Below are 8,490 nucleotides of genomic sequence, written 5' to 3' on the forward strand. Positions count from 1 at the left end.
TGTAAAGAATTCTCTGAATATTAGAAAACAAGGTAGATACAATATAAGTCTAATGCAATTGTAACCATTCCAGGAGTCATGTCACCTAAAATGTTGAAATCACTCAAAACTTATTTGTCAGATTTTGGGGACTTTTGATATTTTAGCAGAGTTTTGTGAAGGAGAAGTTTGGTCTGATCTGTTGGTAATGGCTCTGTGCTGTCTCCTAGCTCCCACTCAACATTCAGTCCACATTCTCCCTCACCTTCTGTCCCCTCTTTGGTGCTACCATCATTATCACCTATGACCACCAGTATATTTGTGCTGTGGTGTTCTGCTCAGAACAGAGGGCACTGTTGCCTTCATGTTGACAACATCTGCCCACACTCTGGGCAGGGAAGACAGTTTGCAAGTTCTTAGTACGGTTTCTGATAGTGAACCCTCAGTAGTATTCTGAGCTAGGCGAAATGAGAAGTGTTGCAAATGCAACTATTTTGCACGTGGTAGGGCTTGCCCAGGACAATCCCGGTTTTAGAAACAAGTGTCTTCTGTTCAAGAAGCCCATCTCCAGGAGCTAAAGTCCTAGGTTTGGGGATGTGTGTGGATTACTGTGGAAAATTAAAAACAATCCCAGAATGACACCCAAAATACAGGGGCAGAAAGAAGCACTGGTTTTGATGTCAAGTGTGTGCAGCATCGATCATCTGCCTTCTGTCATCACTTTGCTATTTGCCCCCTGACTGCTCATCTGGCTACTACAACTTGTTACATTGTTCAGTGTGCTGGGACTTAAGTGTTCACTGAAATTGTATGAAATTTTGTGAAACGAAGTATTGGCAGAGTTCATTTTGAAAGATTATCTTATTAGAGAAGGGTGCAGAGCACATTGTCCTGGGAGGACAGAGTGGAATAAATGCAAATGGCGTGGGTAGAATATAATGAGGGTGGATGAGGCTGGTTCCTAGATCTTCAGGATACTCTACCTTTCAGCACCCCTGCTGTTTGGTACAGCTGAAGTGAGTCAGAACCACAGTGTCTGAGGACACTGGGTTGTTGCAAGGCAGTTTGCATTCTGGTCCCATTCCTTCAATGTCTCCCTCCTGATCTCAAGGTCAGTGCTGTCCTGCTGGCCTCTGAGGAGAGGACAGATGCCCACAGGCCTTATCTTACTCCACTTCTCAGTCCTGCCCAGACTTGCTCTTCCATGACCCCACATAAGCTCTTCTGGGCCCTAGGTGACTGGGGGAAACAAGAAGTCCCTGAACTGCAGGCCTTCAGCAGGGGAGGGTGCCTTGGGGGTATCCACAGGAGGATGTGTGCCGCTGATTTTCCCTCTCAAATACTGAGCTGCCATCAGCAGAGGGTCTTTCTGAAGCCCACCCAGCACTGCCCCAGCTGCCCTCAACATCATTACAGAAAGGCTGTGTCAGGGAAGTAATGAAGCTTGGCCTTCTGCACCAAAAGCTTGACCTCTGTGCACCATAAAGAAAAGTACCAAATGTGTTGATCCCACATCATACACAATGTGGACATCTGTCCAAGGTCAGAAAAGGGACATAATAATTCTTGAGGGATTGTGGTATTTAGACAAAAAGAGCAGGTCTACAGTCCTTGGGGGAGGAACATTTTATGGTGTCACTGCTGTGTTACAAGACTTTTTACTCAGGCAGTTGATGACAGTTAATTTACCGGTGGAGGAATGAATTTCAATTCTGCTCTAAAAACACATCAGCTCAAGCACAAAAGACCTTGAGAACCAGGTGGTCAGTAGCTGATATGAGTCATGATCAAGATACCAGTTAGCCAGTTGGGACCAAATATGACAGGCTGAAGGGATTTGGGCCACTAAGTGAGCATTGGCTGGCTGAATCTGAGCACACAAGATTGTGTGTAGTGTGCTGGGCAGAATGGGAAAGGCTGACCCTAGCTTGCTCCAGTGAGAGGTGTGTCTACAGGTGTGGGACCAAGCCTTTATTTCATTTTTTCACAAATTCTACTCTGATGAGCATAGCCTGGTTTCCCAGAGCCCCCTCTCTGACAGGATGAGGGACCAGCAGGCAGGACATGCTTAGACAATAGCACTGAGGGAGGCCTTGCTGAGCCATAGGCGGAAGGATACTAGGGTGGAGCCTAAGGAAAAGGTGGTCCTGTGGGGGAAATGCCAGGTTTCTATTGTGTCAGTTGGAGGCTTTGTTGCTTTTCTCACACACTTTTGCACCATTGAGCTGGAGTGAGTTTAAGAAGGAGAAAAAGCCATCAGACAGATAGAAAAACCTGACCTTAGAGATGCTGATAGGACAAGGACAGTGCTCAGGTGTGAGTAAGTGGCTTGTATGTGGGAGTTTGAGGGCGGATGAATATAGGGAGCAGAGAAGATGCTGTAGGAGGTGCAAGCAGAATTTACTTGGGGCACAGCAGGAAACCTTGAATATATCCATAGAAAAACAGAGGTCAGCTCTTTCCCAAAGGGACCTGGTCTTTATTAAGACTATGACATTCCCTCATGTACACTGGTAGCCACTACTGGGAGCCCAAAGGCAAGTCACTTAGCTATGCCTGGAGGCATTCATTATTCTGTGGATCCAGGGAATACAGTTGGAGATTCTGGTGAAGACTACAGAAGGTGTATTGTCATGTCCAAAACTGACAACGGCCTGGACTTATTTGTAAAACACCAAGGATTTCCTGGAATTGCCCTGGGGAGAGAGAAGGGAAGTTTTCCAGATCAAACCACTCTGATTTCCCTTCTCAGGCTTTTTTCTTCTCTGTTCCTGTGTCCTCCTTCGCAGGGCCTGGGTATTCAGAGTAGACAGGAGCCTAAGGTCACCATTCACTTTTGTTCTGAGTGAGAGAGGTCTGTAGAGTCTAAGGTCTCTGGAATCCCACATTACCATAAGCCTCTACACTGGCTGAGTCCTCTCTTCAGCTCAGCTTTGTCCCAGGCTCTGTTCTTTTCACATGGAGATTGGACCAGAGATGAGCTGATGGAGATGCCTGAGTCTCATGGGTTAATAACAAGATGCCTCCACCCATGGTGGACCCTGTTATACCAGTGGCTTTATGGACAAGTGAAGGCATGACCATGGGGCTCCAGAATTACTTTCTTGGTCCTCACACAGAGGGTCCCTGGAGTCTCCACATGGAAGAGAGAGGATGTTTTAACTCAGCATTCTCTACTTTGTCCTCCATTCAAATTCTTTCTCTTCTCCTACCCTTTGCTGTGGACTTTGTCTTCAGATAAAGAAGTTGTTCCAGCGTGTGAGGGAGAAAGACATGGAGGGAAGGAATCTTCTAGCATTTTAGGGCCATACCCTGCTGCTGGTTCTTGTCTTCATCTGTACCATGGCTCTTTATTGTCACTCTGGAGCAAGGCACATAGATTGGGTGGGACCCATTTTGTACCCTGCTGATCCGTATCTATAGACACTGTGATATTCTTTCTGTTTTGGGGTCACTCTGGATGCATGCCTGTCAACTTACTCTGACAGGTTACCCTTATCTTTAGGGCTCCCCACACTTCTGCACAGAGCTGTTGGCTTCGTGAAAGATATCTTTGTAGCCCCACTGACCTTCCAGCTCCCCTTTCTTGAGAGTGTTCCTATCATGCCATCTACAAGAGTCCCAAGCCTGCCTTGGTGTATATGACCTGGCTTCACCTTGTTTTGGTCTGGGACATGGTGAGGGGTCATACAGCTGTGGTGAGTATGGTCTTGATCTCCACTGCGAACAGGACCAGGCAACACTTCAGACCCAGGGCTGGGGGTTAAGGCTGGTCTCACTGATCCTCCGTTTGTGGGTTTTCCCCATCACCACATGACTCTAGGACGTAGCAGAGGAGTCAGACTTGGAAGAAGGAGCAGAGCGAGGCCCACTGAATTGGTGAACAACAGGGTACCCATAGGGTATTGCCATGGGATCATGTTCTCCCTCTCTTCTTGGGGCATATATGGAATATCTCTGAGTACAGGGTGCTTTCCTTCTTGATGATGCTGTAAGCAACCACTGTGACATCTGTTAGTGGGAGAAAATGTAGATGGGATAATCTTTATGCACACTATGCTTGATTCCTCTGATCTCACCTGGCCCAGGAACCTGGGGCATCAATAATGATGTGATTCAGATGAAGTCCCTCATATTCCTGCTCTCCAGGTCTGGTGAGGCTATGGGCTTAGTTTGCAGGGTGTGCCCTGCACATGGTTGCTTGAGGGCTGTCAGGTTTTGGATGGGAGACTGTTACACACACACACACACACACACACACACGCACATACATATATGTATATATATATTATGCTGCTATTATGGATTGAAATGTGTCTCTTCAAGATATGTGTTGGAATACAAAACCCAATACTTATGGAGGAGCCCCGCTGGCACAGTGGTTAAGAGCTAAGGCTGTTAATTAAAAGGTTGGCTTTTCTAATCCACCAGCTGCTCCTTGGTTACCCTATGGGGCAGTTTTACCCTGTTGGATAGGGTCACTATGAATTGGAATGGACTGGAAGTCAATGAGTTTTGGTTTATACTTGTTAATACAATCCCATTAGCAAAAGAGTTTTCGTTGTTATGTTAATGAGGCTGTATCACTGTAAAGTATTTCTTAATTCAATCTCTTTTGAGATGTAAGAAGAGCATATTAGGCACACAAGCATAGATGAGGTAAGACAGATGCCACATCACATTAAGTTCACCAAGCAATAGAAGTACAGAAGCTGAAAACAGACAAAGACCATCTTCCAGAGCCTACAGAAAGAGAAATCCTTCCCCTAGAGCCAGTTTCTGAATTTGGACTCCTAGCCTCCTGACTGTGAGAAAATAAATGTTTGTTTATTAAAGCCAACTACTTGTGGTATTTCTGTTATAGCAGCACTAAGACAACTACCTAGAATTCTCAGAGCCAGTCTTAATTATTTCCATTTTCTTCACCAGAGGTAAAGGTTTCTAAAATGGTGATCCTTGTAAATGTACTACTTATAATAAGTATTGTGAACAAGTTCTGTAAGAGTACATATAATGAAATTGAGAATCATGATAATATCAATGCCAGCATGATTTAGGCAATGTCCAAAAAGAAAGGTAGAGACTGTTATTTTAATGACATTTGAAAGGATACATAGAAAGAAGGCTGTAAGTATCCAAAACAGAGCAAACTGCACCTTATGGAGAGAGGTATAGGGCTGAGTCTGGTGGAGGAGGGGTTGTGAAAGCATATATGGGGACGGAGTCTATGAGTCCAGGACAAGACAGGTAAGTTCTTCCTGAGTCATTAGTGTTTTCATTTCCCATAAAGACCCCAACGATTAGGGGAAAGGAGAAGCCACTGAATTTGCCTGGGCACACCCAGGAACACACAGGCATTATCATATGTTCCTTTGATCACTCTCAGCAAATGAGTAATCTTATATTTCCTGATTCAGAAGTTGCAGTAAGAGAGCCCTGTGGGTGAAAAAAAGGGGAAATTTTGGTTCCAGGTGTGTTGGCTCCTTTCAGTAGACAGCAAATCCATAAATCTTACCAAAGATAATGCTTTCTGTACCATATCAAGTGAAGTGTCGATTTGGCAGTAAAATATGTTCCCCCTAGCACTTAGGTACTTTGATTTGAAAAATGGAGTTTGAACTCATAGTTTTGACTTGTATAAAGACTTTAATGAAACTGTGGAGATGTAAAACAGAGGACTATTGATGTCTTATAAACAGTAAATAAGTCTTTTGTCATCTGTTGCATATTTGGCCTACGATGCACATGGAAATTTTAACAAATTCTATTTGGTCTACGAATTTCTTACCAAAGACGTTTTAAAGCTCTTACTTGTTTAATGTGCTGCACACCTTGTACTCAACATGGCTAAAAATTGAGTGTGATTTCTTACCTGTGATAGTGAAGCTTTCATAAAGGAAGCTTTTGGTCACTTTTCAGTGTCCTCACACTGTGCAGAAGAACTTACTAAGATTTTTGGTGTATAGACATGGGAGCCATAGACATAAGCCTACAAGATGGCTATCATTGTTTCCGGCTATAGTAAAGATGTTAAAATATTGGCCTGCCTTAAAAATCATCTTTTCAAAATGTAGGACTTAAACAATATCCTTCTGTAATTTGGGAGTGCATTGAGGATGAGAATGGATAAAAGGGTTACTATAAAACAGAAATTTGTATGCTTGATGATAACTCCAAAGTGTTTAACATTGCTTAAAAAGGATACTTGCTGTGTACCGTCTAATCAATTCTGACCCTAAAGGGCAAAGTAGGATTGCTCTGTAGGGTTTCCTAAACTGTAATCTTTATGAGAGCACATAGCCAAGTCTTTTGTCCTGTAAGCCACAAGTTGATTACATCTACTGACCTTTTGGTTAACAGCCAAGCTCTTAACCATTGACTCTCAAGGGTACTTTGAAGAGATTATTAGACTCTAAAAAAAGATGAATGGATAGCAACTCAGTTGTTCGATGTCATGTGAAAGTTGCAAAAACCTCATACAGAGGAGAAAAAAAAAACAAACAAAAGGATGTAAGACTGCTTCAGAATTCAAAACATATCACCAGAAAAGGGCAAGCAAGTTAAATGTAACTTTATTTCTTTGCTAAAACTGTAATTTCTTTGTAAAAAAGTTTAAAATGTGCCTTTGCTTTAGAGATATTTTCCAAGAGACAGAGAGGTTTAACTGGGGGTGACAGCCAATGTCCTTCAGAGAATTTAAAAATGTTGGGTATGTTAGACGTTGAGAGCTGATCTACCAAACTAGTCTTGTAGACCCCAAGTGGATGGACATATTTGCAGAGCAGAAACCGAATTCTTACAGATTTAAAACCCTGCTGTTGCTAATAAGTAAAATCCTAAGTGTCACATGTTCAAATGCTCTGGGTGAGAGGACAATTAACTTGTAGACACCAGGAATCAGTGAAATGTGGGCTTGATAAGAGCAGAGTTGCAAGCCAAAGTGAGTAAGTACAGTGTTTGACCATATGTCATTTTTCCACTATCTAAAAGAAAAGAAGAATATTCTTACTAGTCAGGTACATCAACAAAGTATTATTATACAAGGACACAAAAAGAGTAAAATATTCTACTGTATCATAAGGACAGAAACAAAATAGTTATTTTAATTAAATATAGGTAATATCTGCTTAATTAAACCTATTGTATTTACATTTAAAAAATCTTATTTGTGGGTAACAGTATGCAGTACTTTGTGCTTTAGAACAACAGAATAAAATATCCTACATATTGTAAATATCTAATAAATGATTTAAAACATGAGAATGAATTTCTGTATCAGAAGTTTGAAAGAAACCTTATAGAATATTGTTATACTCTTATCACAGGTAATGATTTTCCAATTTGACCTACTATTTAGTTACTACTTATTGTTGTTGATTTGTTTAAATAATAGCATACATGTAAAAAATTAAACCATACATTAGAATATAAAATTCCAAATAAATATCTGTTATAAATGTTTTATGTAAAGTAATAACATGTATATTATATATTATATATATGTGTATATATAAATATATATATGTTATTGTTGTATACTGTTGAGTTGATTCGGACCCACAGAGACATTATAGGAAAGAATAGAATTGCCCCATAGAGTTTCCTAGGCTGTAATCTTTATGGGAGCAGAGGACAGGACTTTTCTCCAGAGTAGCCCATGGTAGGCTCCATCAGCCGACCTATTGGATAGCAGCCCAGTGCTTAAGCAGGCTCCTTAAATCTCTGTGTGTGTGTGTGCGCGCGTATGTGTGTGTGTGAGTGTGTATATGTTTCCAGGTGTGTGTGTCTGGTATGGCGGTGCCCTATGTTAGCCCTCTAAGAAAGTTAGTGTCTAATTGAAGGAAAAAAATAATGGGGTTTTTGACCTGAAAAACAATTTGTGGCTTAGTTCTTCTTGTAAGATTGCCTTAAGAGAGAAATGTTAAAAGCACATTATCCTGGGGAGGGCAGAGTACAACAAGTACAAAAGGTATTGAGAGCTGATCTACCAAACTAGTCTCGTAGACACCAAGTGGATGGGTATATCTGGAGAGAGAAACCTAATTCCTGCAAATTTAAAAACCTGCTGTTGCTGTGGTAAGTGGTGAGGGTGAATGTCCTTGATGCCTAGATGTTCAGGATGTTGTACATCTTGGCACATATGTTGTTTGGGGCAGCTGGAGTAGATCAGAACTGCACTGTCTATGGAGACTGTGCTGTCCCATGAAATTTGCATTCTGGTCCAGTGGTTTCAGTATATTCCTCCTGATCTCAAGTTTAGTGATGTCCTGCTGTCCTCTGGGGAGAGGACAAATACCCACAGTCTTATCTTATGTCAACCTCTCAGTCTTGCTCAGCCCTGCCCTGGGATGGACACTCCATGAGCTCCTCTGGGCCCCGGGTGATTGGGGGCACAGGCAGTCATTAAGATGCAGACCTTTATGAGGGGATGCTGCTCTGTGGCTGTTTGCAGGTGGTGTGGGCTGGTGCTCCTCACTCCCCAGCTCTGAGCTGCCATCAGAAGGAAGTCTT

This window comes from Trichechus manatus, unplaced genomic scaffold (genome assembly GCF_000243295.1).
Source record: "Trichechus manatus latirostris isolate Lorelei unplaced genomic scaffold, TriManLat1.0 scaffold00043, whole genome shotgun sequence".
NCBI classification, from domain to species: Eukaryota; Metazoa; Chordata; class Mammalia; order Sirenia; family Trichechidae; genus Trichechus; species Trichechus manatus.